Below are 18,215 nucleotides of genomic sequence, written 5' to 3' on the forward strand. Positions count from 1 at the left end.
AGACTGTCGGGGGGGGCACCGTCCAGGGGTCCCACAGCTGTGCCCACACGGACACACAGCCCCGGCCACAGACCCCGACCCGCCGCCTCTGACCCCTCGTGCAGGCTCAGAGACAAGCAGGGCGGGAGGGGGCAGACTCTCAGGACTCGGGGGAGAGAGAGGGATATGCTTGCCCCAACCCCAAGAACACGACCTCCCCCAGAACCACCTCCAAGTACATGGTGTAGAAGACTCAGCAGCAGGTCTGAGGCGGCCGTTCCAGAAAGGCCTGCGGGCAAGGAGGCCCCTGCCTGGATCCAGGCTCCGGGCTTATCAGGAGGGGTTCCCACCGTTCCCTGAGAAGAGGGGCTCACGGTGCCCAAGCCATTTGTACAAACAATGGGGTTGACGCCCAACACCATGGAGTCTGGGATCATGGTGCGTGCCAGGCAGAGGGGCCTCGTGACCAGCCCCCAGTGAAAAACCTGGGCTTCTAAGCTCAGCTGAGCTTCCTGGGTGGAAGACACTCACACGTGAGGTCACAAGTCATTGCTGATGAACTAGGGGTGTCCCGCGTGACTCCCCCAAGAGAGGGCTCTGGAAGCCTGTGCCTGGCTCCCCCAGACGTTGCCGCATGCATCTTTTCCCTTTGCTGAATTTGCTTTGCGTCCTTCCCTGTAACAAATCACCACCATTAGCATCATAGGCTACGTCCTGAGTCCTCCGAGCAAGTCATCAAACCTGACGGTGGTCCGGGGAACCCAACCTGATTTGACTGTTCTACAAAGAGAAGAGGATTCGTCATGTGTGGCCCTCTGTGCTAAAACCGGCAGTTTTAGGAGGTGAGGTTCAATGGATAACATTACTTCTGCAGGAAAAAAAAGAATTGCATGTTTCGTGTTTTAAATAATCATTGGACAGACCAACACTTTGAATGCAGCCATTTATAAATTAGGAATTGAATGCACAGGCCAGAAAGCCGTCTCATTTTCTAGATACTCTGGTGAAACACGCAGGTGAATAAGCTCTGATTTCTGCCTTGCGGGACTCAATTAAATAGCACGCAAGCAGGATGTGGTGGCTGAAAAAAGTTCAATTCACTGAGGACAGCTGCTATTATATCGAGATGAATTCTAAGGGCTGTCCCAATTACGGTGCACTGGAATTTTATTGAATCAAATTTGCTTTAAATAAATAGGTCATCATTCTGGATTTGGTGATCTTTTCATTCTACAGGAGATATCAGCACATAAGACTTTCCTGATACAGAATGGGCTCGTACTTTTCTTAAGTTTTATTCACAAGTAGGTCATGTGGCACTTAGATAATGCTTTTTCCATGAATCATTTTCCAGTTCCCAGGAAAGAATATGGCTGCTTATGTAACCTAGGATGTACCCAGTATTTGTTCCCAGCGACCCTCCTGTGGTAACGTGAAGCTAGGCTGGATAGGGTTATCTCGAAGGGGACATCACAAGGAGCTGGCTTTTCATCAACACAGTATGTTTTCATAAGGGAAGACACAATCCTAGGGCACGTTCCAGATGTTGTGAACAGAAGGACGGATCCTTGCTCAAGAGATATCCCTGAACAGCTTGTATCAAGTGCCAACACACACAGGAGACTGGGTGGTTACTCCTCGAAGACATTATCTATGGTCTGTACTGAACCAGGTCTGCTGTCGGGCTCATCACTGTTGCACGCTAATCTCAGAGCCGTAAGTGGCTGTGTTTTGCAACCATTAAGATAATTCGTAGGACATGTGCAGTCTGGCTTCACTGGGTTTGAACCAAGGGCTAATTCTGGCCTTTGCTTATAACAACTGAGGTACGTACAGTCATTAATGGACGTGTTATAACCTACTTGTGGTTCAATCCATACAGGTTACACTGACAGCTTCATTACACAGAGATAAACACAGCGCTTGATTTCCAGCAACACTCCGGTGCATATTTATACTTGAAAATATATCCGCCCTAGTGACAGGGAGCACGGCCGTCATTTCCCCTGCGCTGGGCACATGCACTGGGAATGGAGACAAGTAAAACCTGTTTGGGTTAAGGGCATACTGTGTTTCTAAGACAGAGTGCAGCTACGGTATACACACACAGATACACACACACACAACTACACACACACACACATACACAGCTGACCCGCGAACAACACAGGTTTGAAATGCACACATTCGCTTATGAGTGATTTTTGTGCAACAAATACAGCAAGGACGGCAAACGTAGCTCCTCTTCCTAACGGTTTTCTTAGTAACACTTTACGTTCTCTAGCTCACCTTTCGCAATGACACAGTGTATAACACAGAACATACAAAATACGTGCTCCTCAACGGTGTCCGTTATCGCTAAGGCTCCCAGTCAACAGTAGGCCGCTAGGACTGACATTTTCGGGAGTCAGAGTTACACTCGGATTTTCAGCTGTGCGGTGAGTTGACAGCCCTAAATCCCCTGTTGTGCAAGGGTCAACTGTATGCCCATACACACATATGTACACACACACATATACACGTGTGTGCATGCGTGCCTATGTGTTCCAAGCACAGCATCCAGTCACACAATCGAAACAGCTAGGAACCCGGGTGCTGACTGCCGTGCACACTCGGTTTTGCTCCCCCCACACCCAGCGTCTCCTGTTCGGGGTGACAGAAGGACGCAGCATGCTTACAAGTGTTGTCAATTTGATGTTGTCAATTTGTTGGCAACCTTCCCCATTAATGGATAGAAACCTGTACTTCCCCATGGGTTCAAAGTCCAACGAAAACCCCTTTGGGTCAAAGCAAAGCTTTTTACACAAAATGCTCCTCACGCACTCACTCCTTTGCTCTCGTCACCGTGGGAAAGAGGAACGCGCGCTCTGAATCCTCACGCGCAGTAGGCATCCTGCCGGAGCTCATGATCACGTGCTGCGTCTAACCACGCTTGACTGGGGACAGTTTACGACAACACCCCGCCCCTCCGAGTCCACGCACCCCACGACCCAGAACATTTCATTTATTGTCAGAGCCTCTTTGACCCTCTCCCCACGTCCCGGCGCTGCCCCGGCCAACAACGTTCGTGTGATTCTTTACGATGCTACCGGCAGTTCTCCGCAGCTCCTGTGACACTGGGCCCCTCCCGCTATCACCGGAAGGTACTTGGCTAAGTCTCTCTGCCGTGGCTTCAGAACAGTCCCAGCATATGCAGCAGTGCTAAAGAAAAGCAGATCCTACGTAAAATCTAAACCCCAAACAGCAGTTTCCAACACTTGTTTACTGTGCACTCAAACCAGTAAATTACTGGTTGGTGTTTCCCCTTAATATGGGCATATTTATGTATCAATTTTGTGCTGGGACTATTGCGATGTAAAGATACTATAAAACATACACGAAAGGATGCGTTAAAATGATGAGATTAAGAGAAATGTGTTGCGAAGTCCTGATTCTCCGTGTCTCAGTGAATCACGCTGCACACCCCTCAGGGTGAATGTACATGAGAAGGTCCCACTCGAACTGATTTCCAAGTGCAGGACGAGTAAATGTGGTGAGCAGAGGTCATGTTACAACGAGGCAGTGGATGGGTCTTGACAAGATGCTGAAAATCTCCCGCTGGTTCTGTGGCTCACAGCTTCACAGGGAGGAGGGAATCTGTATTCACGTGGCCATTGCTTGCATAGCGTTAAATTTAGAATGAAGACCAGTCACTTCACAGCAAACCATTTTTGGTGTCATGCTATCAGTGAAGCACCAGGACCACAGGACGACCCTGGGCAGGACATTCTAGAACAGAAGATAAACACAGGCAGGAGTCGATCCGCAAGAGAAAGGGGCGTCTCCAAGACCCCCAGGGGAGGGGCAGGAGCAGAGGAGGAGTGGCGGTGTGGCCTCGGGGGGACACTGCGGGGTGGAGGGGTGAAGGGCTCTCAGTGAATGGCTTAGTCACTGAGCATCCCAAGGCCCCCTGGCTTCAGGGCTCTGTCACCCACTAGAAAGTATCAACTCCACCAGGGTTTGGCAGCTCAGGCTGGGAGCACAGACCTCGAATGCAGGGCAGAGCCCTCCCCTCCGGCTGCACACTGGTGTTGCCAAATCTCTGTAGTCCTGAAGAGCGGCCAGAGATCCCCACTTTTATGGAGGATCTCGGGTTTGAAAACGTCGTCCTGGCTAGACAAAACATGCGAGGCCTGGAAACAGCCCAAGGTCCCCAGTGTGTGACCTCCGTTAGCTGGGACGCAGGAAGTCAGGCCTCTTCCAAGTACGTGAGTGAACCAAGGAGCCATGTGAGAGCGGGGCCCCCGCTACGTCCAGGATGGGACGGAGGCATTCACGCACAGAAACGCGCCCACATCTGCGTCCTCCCCACCCCCACACGTACAACTCACAATGACGGCAACTTTATCATTTTTGTCCTAAGTGGATGGAATATGTTCACTGTGGGAAAACAATAAGCACTATACAAAGATATGAGGAAGAAAGTAAAAATCACCTGAATGTCCATCTCGTTGAATCTAAACCAACAATATTTTAGTCATTCTTCTACATACTGCTTTATTCACTCCCAAGCTATAGATTCATATAAATAGGATCATGCCCAGGACTGCTACGTGGCCATACAACATATGCACTGACCAACCTCAGGAAGCATCATTCATATTGATTATGATGTGAAGTGGGGCTTCCTAGAGTTGAGCAGTGTACAACCTGCACAACTGTATGCAGCAGCCTTGATTATATTCAACATGCTGCTTTATTCACTAGATCATCCTAGTCTCTCTTCTTGACTAGGTCCACGCACAAATAAAATAACTGAGAGCAGGAACCAGGCTGGCCACCTACCAACTCAGGAGAACCCAGTGAGGAGGGAAGCCAAAAGAGCAGAGCATTATATCTTGGCCCAAAAGGTGAGCAACATGTGATGTCAGTCTCCAGCCAGGCAGGCTGCTGGCTCTGAGGACCTCCGATTTATCCTGGGACCTTGGTGAGTCAGCACTTGCTATCTTGATAAACCTGGCCTGTGGGTTTTCTCTGCCAGCCCAGACAGAGGCTGAATGACTTTTTAAAAGCATCTTGGAGATGAGTGTTTCCTGCACACGATCTTTACTCCTTCCAAGCACCTGGTTTTCCTTCTGACCATCTGTTCGTGAGGGTGCAAAGGCCAGTGTTTCCTGCAGACGCAAGTTCAGAGACAAGCGATTGGTAGAAACACGGCGGCCCAGCAGGTGGATCTATGCGGGCATGATGAGTGTGGATGCCAACGGTCACAAGCTCTGGAGGGAGTGATCATGCCCCCCACCCCACACCCCAAAAAAGTTTTATAAATACGTGACTGTGTACATGACCGAAGCAGATAAACACTAAGAGTAAACCTAGCTGTTTATTCGTTCATTGATTCATTCATCGAACATGGTTTAATTTTCCAGGTGATAGTCACAGGACTGGAAATGCAAATATGAACAAAACATACGTGTTTCCTGTTGACACGGAAGTCACACTCCAATGAGAAAGAACACACCCACACGTTTGATGTTGGTAAGTTCTATAAAGGATTAAAAAAGCAAGAGCAGAGGATAGAGTGCCCAGAAAGACTGAGTTTATTATCTACACACCTGCCCAATGGTAAAGCCAGCAACTGAACCCAGTGGGCAGGCGGAAGGGAACTATGTATGCATAAACGGATGTCTTCTCAATCGGATTGGTTTTTGCCCAGCACATGAGTGGGGAGGAAATCTCTCCTTGTTCCTACTGAAAACAGCCCACCACCCACCAGTGAAAGGCGCTGCTTAAACGTTCCACGGCTTATGATGTGAGCCCACGGTCTATGGATTCACCAGGATTACAACCCCATGCAAACCAGCATTCCTGTATGGAGAAACAGCCTTGATGGAGACAGCACCCCTCAACACAGCTCCCCAGGGATGGCTCAGCTGCATGGGCAGCAAGAGAGCACGGCTCGTCACCACTTCCAGAAAGACGGTCATGATATTTGTCTTTGATACTAAAGCGATACATGCCCGCACTCTCCATGCTGCCCACACGCAGGGATAGAGGGCGGGGCCTCACTCATTCTGCATATTACGGACTCTCCCATCGTAGACTCATGCGATGAACCAGCAGACGGGCAAAAAAAAGCCCTATTCTTTGTTGAATGTAACAGACTCTCGGACATAACTGTGCTCCAAGCACTTCATACAGTGACCCGTAGAAAACAGACATTAGCCACCATCGTCCTCATCATTACATCCCTCTTGACACAGAAACCTGGACACCTGACTATTCTGAATTTTACTCTCTTTTCATCTTGTCCATACGATAATCACGAATCAAAGCCCTCTGGGAAAAGAAGAAAAAAAAAACGAGCAAAATAAAATACAACCCTTGCACTCCAACGGAGATGGAAGACAACGGCTCAAAGCTCTGCGGGGCCTCAGAGAGCAAGCAGGACTCGTATTTGCAGAAAAGCTAGTCGGGTGGCCTTCCTCCCCCGTGACTAGTGTTTCTGAACTCGGCTACGTTCCCAGGGCACCGCCACGCCCTGGGCTCTGTGCTGCGTGTGGCTCCCAGACTTTGGGATGAGACCTAATCTTACTGTCTACTAAGAGCCAACCCTCTAATTTCATGACAGCACATAATAGAACAGGATTGCTGTTTCCTCCCGTCCTCGAGGTTACTAGTGTTTTAGAGGAATTGCTTAAATATACTTCTTTAATTAAGGGAAACATTCTAAGTCAAAACTAAAGCTCTAGGCAACAAACTCACACTTCCAGGGATGTCTTTTGGGCTTTTTTTTTTTTTTTAAAGATTTTATTTATTTATTTGACAGAGAGAGAGACAGCCACCCAGCGAGGGAACACAGGCAGGGGGAGTGGGAGAGGGAGAAACAGGCTCCCAGCAGAGGAGCCCGATGTGGGGCTTGATCCCAGGACTCTGGGATCACGCCCTGAGCCGAAGGCAGACGCTTAACGACTGAGCCACCCAGGCGCCCCTTTTCTTAAAATTTTTAATTAACATCTTTTTCATTGAAGAAATAATACAGGCATGATGTAAATATCTAAATGTCACAAATGGGGATACAAAGATTTTCTCACTGAAGACTTCCCTTCCCTCACATCTACCCAATTTAATGTACATTTTCTGGGAGATCAATATATGTAGATATGTTGATTTTTAAAAAACACCAATCAATGGCAGTACTATACACGCTTTTATACAATATATGTGTATTTAAAATATATATCTAGTAGGTATGTTAATATCAGAATTTAGAGACCCACTGCCCCCTTGATTCCCAACCACTGTGCACGTGTCCAGAACAGCTCACTGACCAGTGCCCGTCTGGTGGACACTTAGGTGGTTTTCAATCTTTGCTACCACAATCAGCACTTTAGAGAAGTTCCACGTCCACAGAGCTTTGCACACACACGCAAGCATGTCCACAGCATGCATGTCCCAAAGAAGAAGGACCAAGTCAGAAGAGATGCTGGTGTTCACTTTGAACAGAACGTGCTACATGGCCGTTCAAAGAGCTTCTAGCAATTTACACATTCGCTGAGAGTGTCTTCCTGTGCCTTTTTTCCTGCCTGTTTGATTGCTGAGGCTCTGACAAGTAAAAGTAGTATTTCATTAAGCCTGAGGGGCCCTGAATATGGTTTTCATAGGTTTACATTTGAATAACCTTTTTTTATCAAATATCTGTTCACATCCTTTGTCCATCTCTCTATTCTTTTGTTGGTCTTCTTTTTCTTGTTTATTAGGAAATTGATTTATAAGAAAATTAATCCCTTGATCCATCTGGAATTTATTTTCATGTGAGAAGTGAGTGGAAGGGGGATCTGGCTTTATTTCTTTCCATATGGGCTTCCTCAGCACTATTCATTACATGACTCAGCCAGTACCCCGCTGATTTAAATGCCATCTTTGACCTACACTAAATTCGCCTGCCCCTTAGGCTTATTTCTGGCCTCTGCCTTTGCTTTTATTGATCTGTCTGCCTTCTCGGGGGCAGCACCCAAATGCTTTAAACACAATAGCTTATGACGTGTTTTAATATCTGGTAGGGCTATTTCCTTCCCATTCTCTTTCATTTTTCGGGGGTATCTTGATGGCTATTTCAACAAAAATCATCTTCCGTTAGCACATTCTCAAACACAGACTTCTGGTTTACAAAAAAAAAAAAAAAGAAAGAAAAGAAAGAGAAAGAGAATGATGTGCCCTTCAAATATCCCTCCCCGAAATTGAAAGTAATACCTGGCAGGCAATGATGAGATCATGGCCCAGAGCAGAAGCCCTCTCCCTGAAAGGCAACAGGCAAGTGTCCTGTCCCTGGGAGCGGTGCCCTCCTGAATCCGAACACAACCCCGGCTGTCACACATGACATCGTTCACAACAGTGACCTGCTCACAGGGATGCAGGCTTTACCTTGAAAGTATCCTACCTGTTGGGCAATAGCCTTGGGTCCTGGAAACAGATGAGGTGACCCACAAACCATCAGCACTCTTCTTCCTTCTGGTCACAGTGATTGGGTCCAATCGGATTGCTGGGCTTGGGAATTTCCCAGAAGCCACCAGAAGAGTATTCCTAGCCCATCCCAGGTCCTCATCCCTGATCCAAGGTGAGGCTTGGGAAGACAAAGGCCTTCAGCCATTGCACTCTGAAAGGACCTAGCAAGACGTGACCTCATGGGGAGGAAGAACTGGGAGGAAAGCAATGGATCTTTGCTGGTATGGGAGCCCTGAATCCAACAGTTAAACTAAAATACAATGGAGACCAAGCTCGAAGATCCCCCCAAGCAAATAAATCCAGTAAGCCACGTGAGCAACCCTAAATCCAGCTTACCTCACAAACGTATGTGAAACTTAGGTTATTTCTTTTCAGTGCCCTGATCATCATTAAAGAAACTTAGGAAATCTTCCTAAAAGTGGTTTTAACCAATTCCCTGCCATCCAGAACCCCCGCTGTGGTAACCATCCTTGTAAAGGGTAAACAGCCTCCCCGTTTCAACTGATAAGCCACCTCTGACATCACGTCCCCGAGCTTCACGTCAGTGTATAACTTGAAAGCACCCGGTCTGAAAACTTCTCATATGCGCAATAAACTCTTACTAAATGCTATTTTATTGGTCTGGCGGATTTAATTTTGCTATTTCTGGGTTTTGGACACACTCATCCCTGAAGCAAGAGCCACCAATTCCCCATTATCCTGGCTTTTAATTTTGTTTTCATCACTGTGAGTTTAGGTTTTATTTTTTTCCACTTTCATTTTTACTTTTATTTTTTTTATTGTGAAAAGAACACTCAACGTGAGATCTACTCTGTGAACACATTTCTAAGTGCTCGACAGCGTACTGTAGGGACTGTGTCTGCAAAGACTCCCTCCAAGTAAAGTCCTGTGCAGAAACGCCGAAACTCAGGACCTCCCAGGACGGAATCCAGCCCCCAGCATAGGTCATCACGGTGGGGTCTCTGCAAGCTCCAATGGGCAGACTTTTGTTAATGAAGTTTCCACCTGCACATGATGGCCAATTAAATTTTGTTTACACAACATCCTCTGACTGGAAACTGACTAGAAAGTGTCGGGCCAGCAGGCAGGTACGTGTGTCGTTCCTGAAAACAATAATGTTTAAATATCACTTTTAAAAATTAATAAGCTTTCGTTTTTAGAGTAGTTTTTGGTTCACAGCAACACTGAGCAGAAAGGACTGCGTTCCCACATGACCCGCGCCCTCAAGCACACAACCCCCTGTGGTCGGCGTGACCCCACAACACCATGGCAGTTCATCCCTTATGATCGGTGAGCCCACAACGACACTTCCCACGATGTGCTTGTGGAATGAAAAATCAATACATCACATAGGGTCTCATCTAAAAACTAGGAGAGCTGTATAGGGGCAGTGATGGAGACAAGTTCTATCCCATCTTCAGGTAAGAGAATGAGGCACAGAGAAGTGAAGTATTTTTCCCAAGGTCACACAGCTAATGAATGGTTGAAGCTGGCTCTGGGAGCCCTACTCTGACTCACTGTGTTGTCCTGCAGCTTTTCTGTTCCCAAAGGGTGTCTGTCAGCAAAGTGGACAAGCCCCCCTGCAGCTACCTTCCCCGTCCCATGCAGGGCACAGGGGGGCTTGGCACTTGGATACCTCCATATGACCCCAGTGGAGTCAGGCTCATAGACACTCAGTTCTAGCCTCACCAAACAATGAAGTGTTATTCATTGGATAACGAATGCGTGAGGCCATCTCCTTCCAGAACCCAAACTTGACTGATCACTGCAGGCCTTTCTGGCCTCGGAGTGCCCACTGATCTTTCCAGAAAATTCTTCTCTCCCTCATCCAGGTTTTCTGTCCCATTAGGGGAAACTGAGACACACAGCTCCCTTGTTCCCACCATCTCCCTCCCTTTCTCCTTCCCACAGTCCCCCCCGCCTACATCCATGATCACAGACGTGGGCTCTGATCTTCCTACCTCCCATTTGCATCCTCCCTTCCCCAGAGTGTAACAAAAGCTATTCATTTAACCATCAGAGGAGCTAAAAAACAAAAGCGTGGGGAGATAAGAAAGATCTTCAAAAGACTCTTCTCTCGCTCATTCCTTGAAATCCTGCTTTCAGGCTGACAGCCTCTCTGGGGACAAGGGAACCCCACTGAAGACATGAGAACCCGAACAGGGACCCTTTCCCCCTCTCCGGCTGCTGGAAGCGCCTGTCCCCAGCGCTCAGAAGAGCATGTTTCAGCCCTACGGCTCTCAGCTCACCTGGACGCATGTCACTTCAGCTCGCATTGTACAGATGAGAAAATCAAGACTGAAAAGAGGTTACAAAGAGGGGATATTTCCTGAGCTCAGCCGGGTGGACTGGGGGCCACATAAAGGAAAGGGGCTTGTGGGACACTGACGGCCACTGCCCAGTGGGGCAGCTGCCAGGGCGCTCTCAGCGTCTCTCCAGGCACCTGTGAGGACTCGTTCCTCCACTCCCCTTGAAGTCGGGCACGCTCGTGTGGCTCTGTTCAGTAAAACGTGAGCGGCAGGGACATGTCTCGCGACCGGCTGAAGCAGGAAGAGTTAAAGCACGCTTTGCTGTGGGGTCTCTCCCCTGCACCTCACTGACTGTCAACGGTCCAGCCAGTGCTGCTCCATTGTCCTGGCCCCGACTGAGGACGGACCAGAGCACGGGCCTCAGCGATCACCCACGTGGTCGCACACACGGAGGGCTGGGGCGGATCAGGAACGCAGCAGGACCGGGACTAGGCTGCCAGGCAGAGAATCCTCCTCCACGTCTCTGCGAAGACTGAGTGAGAACTGTGGGTGTCAACCAGCCCCGATTACATAAGACGCAGCCGGACCCAGAAGCTGGTAGAAAGACGTCTCTTTTGTGTAGCACAGAGAGGACCGTCCAGATCCTACGGCACTGGTGAATTTTTTTTTTTAAGATTTTATTTATTTATTCGACAGAGATAGAGACAGCCAGCGAGAGAGGGAACACAAGCAGGGAGAGTGGGAGAGGAAGAAGCAGGCTCATAGCGGAGGAGCCTGATGTGGGGCTCGATCCCATAACGCCGGGATCACGCCCTGAGCCGAAGGCAGACACTTAACCGCTGTGCCACCCAGGCGCCCCACTGGTGAATTTTTTTGATGAGACCAATTACTATTCCATACGGTCATGCTTTCCTACATTTTCATATTTAAAAAGCCGCGTAGAGGACCCGATTTTGTAGCCTGGGAGCTGAGGGAGAGGACTGCATCGTCCCCCCGCCCCCCGCCTTCATGACAGCAAGATGGGGTCTGTTTAATGCAGGCGGCTCCAAGCTTCTGCACCCCGAGTGTCCCTCGGAGGCTGTCCTCTCTGGCCACCACCGCAGACACCACAGAAGCGTAGCCGAGCAGCCTGCCTATGAGCCCGTGCCTGGCTGCCCACACCTGCCACACCCCCGGCCCGGCATTAACCACGGATTCCACAGCCAGCCCGGCCAGCTAAGTGCTAAACTGGCCGTAAACCACAAAGAATACCGGGGGAGAGGAAGACGGACGCTTTGATAAGTAAGAAGGGACCGCTGTGCATTTTAATGGGCTGACTTAAATCTCCACTCCGCTCCTCTTTTATCATCTCAACCCACTTGGCGTGTGGCAGACACGGCAGGCGTGTTTCCCGAAGGCGACCATGACGACACCTGACTCCTGTCCCCCATGCTCTCGCTGTGAGGTGCCCTTGCCTCTGCTCACATCCAGGAGGAAGGCTCGCAGCCAAGGGGAAGTGAGGCCACGGGATTATTAGTGAGTCCCACGAGGTGAAGCGGCTTCCACGGGCTTCGTAGGATGCTCGTTTCAGAGCTCGGCACCACCATACAGGAGGCCACCACCCCCGACGGAGGGTCCAGGTGACAGACTGCACGTGCCATTAGACGTGTTTGGAGTGGGCCTTGAGAGGGCCCCGCGTCAGGGTCTTGTCCCCTCCTCTGAGCCCTCCTGGCTGCGGCCCCAACCATCAAGGTGCAGAGACATCCATCCACCCCAGATACGCTCCTTCCCGATTCCGGAGCCACAGAACCCATGAACACAAGAAAATGGCCTTTGTTTGGAGTATTCAGTGTCAGGTGGTCAGTTAGGCAGCAAAAGAACGCAGAAGAACAATGTTCTGACATGGAAGTGGAAACCACTGCCTACCCGTCCCGGGTGTTCATTAGAGGCTTGATTCTCCTTGGGAAAATGGGTCTCTCCCTCAATCCTAAGTCATCAGTGGCGGCTCACGGGCTGAAGGTAGCCTACAAACCTCTTGTCTGGCATATTTTATTCCATTTTGACCATCTGAACCAATTACTTTAAAATTATGACATTTCCTTTAAAAATCCAGATTTTGGGCTTGTCTTGAAACAGTGCCGTAATACTGGATCTGTGTGCCCTCATGTGCCGGTCAGCTGAGGCCGCCACCTTTAAAAGCACAGGTGTTCAGTTTTCCCTGCTCCCTCCTCATCCCCTAGTGCCTCTCCAAACACAAACACTTCTCTGATGCCTGACCTGGAAACTCACTCAGTGTTATCACCTGCCTTCCCCTGAGGGCCATTGAGTTTGGGATCCCTGCATTCGTCTTTGGAACTCACAAAGGGCCCAAAGTTGCACCTGCATCAGTAACCACAGACGCCCATAGTGTGATTGCTGTCCACAAAAGAACAAAGAGAACTCACCCTCTGATATTTTAGTTGGGGTGGAGAACAGACGGCCAGTAAGACAAGAAGGGACATACATGGGCACAAACACACGTTAGACCTCTTCTGATGGAAAAGTCCTTATCCATAGACTGGTGAGCCTTCTCTCTTGCTCTGAATTCCTTCCCACAAGACTGAAAAGACTGTGTCAGTCCAGGCCTGAGAGTGAATGAAATAAACTGTGTCTGGAAAAAATGTAACAAGGACACAGGAAGGCCCACCCACGGGTTACATGGACAACTTGCAACCAAACCATTTACATGTAGGTAGATTGGCAATGCAAAGATTGAATTTGCAATGGAAAGTAACATTGTAACTGTTTTTCCCATACTAAATTCTATCTGTCCATCTGACTACTAAGTGTCAGTCTATCCATCTATCATCTATGATGTGTTATCTACCTATCAACTTTTTTTTCTTTTTCTTTTTTTTTATTTTAATGTTTTTTTATTATATTATGTTAGTCACCATACAGTACATCCCTGGTTTCTGATGTAAAGTTCGATGATTCATTAGTTGCGTATAACACCCAGTGCACCATGCAATACGTGCCCTCCTTACTACCCATCACCGGTCTATCCCATTCCCCCACCCCCTCCCCTCTGAAGCCCTCAGTTTGTTTCTCAGAGTCCATAGTCTCTCATGCTTCATTCCCCCTTCTGATTACCCCCCCTTTCTTTATCCCTTTCTTCCCCTACCGATCTTCCTAGTTCTTATGTTCCATAGATGAGAGAAATCATATGATAATTGTCTTTCTCTGCTTCACTTATCTCACTTAGCATTATCTCCTCCAGTCCCGTCCATGTTGCAGCAAATGTTGAGAACTCGTTCTTTCTGATGGCTGAGTAATATTCCATTGTATATATGGACCACAACTTCTTAATCCAGTCATCTGTTGAAGGGCATCTCGGTTCCTTAGAATAACCCTCTCTCTTCTGCATCTAAAATCCTGATACCTTGTCCAACTATCACCACCTTCTCTGTACCATCATTCCTTGCAGAGAGACCTAGAAAACGTTCCCATTTGTTGCATTTTATATTTTCCAGCAAGTAACTCTCCTTTATTGGGAAGAGAAACCAGGAGACCAGGTCTCCGCAGCATGGAGGCTAGACGACTTACGATGGAGAAGGCCAGGGGGACCTGAGTCACTTCCCGGAATTTCTCAGTGATGTGGACTCCAGCTCGAGCTGAGCCTCAAGTCACCAAGCCTGTGGTTCTGAGATGCTGAAAGCCTGACTCCCTTTGTTGCTTTCTCCTTTTGCTGACGGGGTTCCAGGCACTCGAATCATTCTCTCCTCCAGCCCCACCATGGCTGAACACTCCCAGTGACCCACACAATACATTCTCTCCAGCTATTTTTCTGTCTCTCTCTGTCCTTCCAAAACACCAAACACCCTGCCAATTCGTAGGCTGTCAGTAAAAACAACGACAATAATAGGAACTGCTCCACATCCCTAACCCACCAGAATGCCTTCTTTTCCAACTTGGAAAGAGAAGCTGATTACTCAGATCTCAGGCGGCCCTACCGTTCACCGGTGCTCAGCAGCTCAGTGGTAACCAATACAGAGCTGGCTGCAGAGTGGCCGGGAATACTTTCATGGGAATGTACATCACCTCCCACAGAACGCACTACAAGTTCAGAATGCCCGAAGCAAAAGGTAGGTCGGTTTCGGGCAGCACCTTTCAGAGAACAAGTGTACAGGGGCTGGAAGCTTGGGTCTGCAGCGACGGCATTGCCCTGGGGTGACCGTCTGGCCTCAAGGACACTTGAGAAGAGCAGGACTGTCTGCTAAGCAGTGTCAGGCCCTGTGAAGGACACACATGCTTGAACAAGACCTTTATTTTGAAGGGCTTGATCTATAAAAAGATAATCATCTGGGAAAAACAGATGTTGTTGGACCTTTTAAACTTATTTTGTAGTTCCTATGTTGTTTATATTTCAAATTAATGAGCAGAGAAAGGTAGTAGCCTACGATGATCTGCCAGGGGCCAGGCTTTTCCAAGTTCTTAGCACGACTCTGCTAATGCACTTCTTGTCCCTCCTAGGACCTGAATCAAGGGAAAAGCAGGAAGGAAAGAGAAGGGAAAACTTGCTTATAATATATATTTGAGTGAAAGGATTTCCTGACATTCTAGTGTTGATAGGTTCTGCTTCTCTCTTACATAATGCAGGTAAAAATAGAGATATGCATGAGAAAACTGGACATGTGTGTCAAACTCTGCTAGTTAAGTCTTGGGTGACTGAGTTACAAATGATGGACGTCTTCTGCTTTGTCTACTCTTCACAGTGAAAATACCAGTCTCTGTCATACGCACACAGGAGTTGTGTCCGAAGGGGAAGTTGAGAAGGTGTCCCATGGAGCGTCCCACTCCCTTTCTGTCTCCCCTGACTGCAAATCCACGTTGCTTTCGGGAGGCCCTGAGGGTGTGCGGGGTGATGGGACGAAGGTTCACTCTGTCTTCTGATATGTTCACTCTCTAATGTAAACATCCTGCAGCAATCCCTCCCACCCCTCACTCGTCCATGCACCCGGGTGGGAGGAAAAGGTGCCCCTTCTATCTCGGCCGCCACTCCTGCCCACACCTGGCCACCAGGATCAGCCCTGGGCTGAGCGGTCCCATCTGCTCCACTATGTGAGCTCAGCCCGAATCCCAGTGTATTGCTCGTTACCACATGGGTTCTCCGGTCTCCCCTGGTGACGGGGTGGGGCTTTATCTCCCGAAGGTGTTTCGTCCAGTGTGATGCACGGGCTTGTCTTAGTGGTGGTTAAAATTGCAAGAAAGACCACAGATGCTACTATGATAGGTTACCCTCTGTGAAAGCAGCAAACAGAAATAATTTTGCAATTTGACTTGGACCGTTTTTACATCCGATGGCCCAATAACCCAACGGCCTTGCTTCCATATGCTCCGGAAAAGTACTGTGCAAACAGGCAGCCCCAATCATCGGAATCTATTTACATGTAGAACACTTAAGAGAAAATAAATTCAGTTTCTCAGTTGCATGTCCACAGTTTAAGAACTTGAGAACCACATACAGACAGGGGTTACCAGATTATACAGGACAGGTCGAGAGCATTTCCATCACTGCAGAGAAATTCATTGGATGGCAATGCTATAGAATAATTTCTATGCTTCCCCAGGCACATTTTAAAGTTGACATTTAAAATTTTCCCTCCTAAACTGCAAAGGTTGAGATTTTCAGTATATTGTAACTATTGACATTTAAAAATTAAACTGTTATATCATTCTTTTAAAAGTATTCACTGGAATCTAAATACCATGGTGATTTGATACCGACCATTATTCATTTAAAAAAATATGCAGACAACCTCTTCTTTCCCAGGCTTGAATTTTATATTTGTTTTTTTTTCTCCTTTAGCTAGCATATTCATTTTGTTTCGTTCACAGAATTTTACCCTAATGTGTTCTAGTTTCTAAGTCTGGAAGTCCTTTATTGATCACTCTGTCATACTGTTCTGCAACCGAAAGATGTATATAAATTCAAATTTATGTTTTCTCTTTGTCCATCAGTCTCTAAATGTGGTTTTTAAAATTCTAGATTGAGACTCATTACAATTGTATTCAATACACACTTAGGCAAAAACAGTATAACTTTTAAAGAATTTTCGACATAAAACAGGGAAGGATCAGGAATGCACCGATCAATAACAGGACTGGGTTCTATTCTATCTTATGCTAGAGGAACGACCAACCCTGACTCTTACTGGCTTAAAATAGCAGATTTATTCTTTTGTTCATACTTAGGGTTCTATGTGGCCAAATTCAGGCTGATGGAATCCATATTCTGATGATGTCATCACGACCTGGTGCTTCAGAATATCCCAACCCCAGGAACAGAGAGCATGAGACATCCGTGTGTCTACACGGAAATGCTGGCCAAAGCAAGTCACATGACCGCAGTTTCCTGCATGGAATCAGAGAAAGGTAATCCTCCCGTAGGGTCCCATCTGGACAGAAACACTGAAGCAAGTCTAGCACAGTCCAGCAGAAAATTTGTAAGAGGAGGATGGAGAAACCATTGGCAGGCTGGAAGTAAGGGTCAAGAAGCCCCTCCCACCTGTCTCTACTGCCTGCCACACGAACGTGGGTGACTTCCAACACTAGCTCCCCAGCCGCTGGGGACCTCAACAATCTCTGTGAATCCACAGGACAGCATTGCATTCTTTTCTGCCTTCCAAATCCTCGTGGCTCTCCTTGGCAGACTGTAATCCAGAACCACACAGGACAAGGAGGTCGGGGACATGGAGGTGCAGGCTCCAGCCCTGAGATGCAGAAAGAATATAGAAAGGATGCCAATCACTGTGACTTGATAAGAGATATCCCAGCAAAGGGACACGTTCCCCAGTTAGGGTATGTGCCACTGGATCTGTACTGGCCCTTCCTCTACGACAAGAATGAGACAGGGTCAGTGTCAGCTGAATCCCTACGTCTCTGCTTTAGAGATGGAGTCCTCGGAAACCCTGAATGGAGTGCACTTTGTTACAGCACTATACCTCAATGCTTTGAACTCCCCACAGGACAAAAATGACATGGGATCCATTGTCAACATTTATGCTTAAAGATCTAACAATGGGACCAGGTCCTCCTCCTTCTCTTTTCTTGAGAGCAAAGAACTAGAAATTACGTGGCTTGCAAAAGAAGGACTGGTTATGTAGTCATTAGAGTAATTTGCTTTCTCAAAGACAGCAACATTACTGGATTGTCTATAGTGCTGTCAGCCCAGAAGAGGTTAGACCCACAGCAATTCATCACCATGGTCCTACACGGGTGAGCAGGGCAAATGTGAGGCCACACACCTCTACCTTCGATGGTTTCTTGGGCAGACCAATTTCAGGAAACAGAACATATGGAAGGAGTGAACTCAGCAAACAGATTCATTTAAAATGATTCATGTCTAGATATTCCTTGAATGGTTTCCATCACACCAGCCATCCTTGTGCCCTAGGTGAAGACCTCACAATGCAAAACTTCCCTCAGGAATCCAAAAGGGGACTAACGCTCTGCTAGATGAAAGATCACAACATAACCTGCCAA

The 18,215-nt window shown here is 47.9% G+C and overlaps 1 protein-coding gene across 1 annotated transcript in view; it reads right to left on the bottom strand.

The window, feature by feature from the left end:
• Positions 1 to 18,215, bottom strand: part of TMEM132D (transmembrane protein 132D) — a 544,075-nt gene that overhangs the window by 288,495 nt on the left and 237,365 nt on the right. The window lies entirely within an intron of this gene.

The sequence above is a fragment of the Ursus arctos genome, unplaced genomic scaffold, assembly GCF_023065955.2.
Source record: "Ursus arctos isolate Adak ecotype North America unplaced genomic scaffold, UrsArc2.0 scaffold_34, whole genome shotgun sequence".
In the NCBI taxonomy this organism is placed as follows: Eukaryota; Metazoa; Chordata; class Mammalia; order Carnivora; family Ursidae; genus Ursus; species Ursus arctos.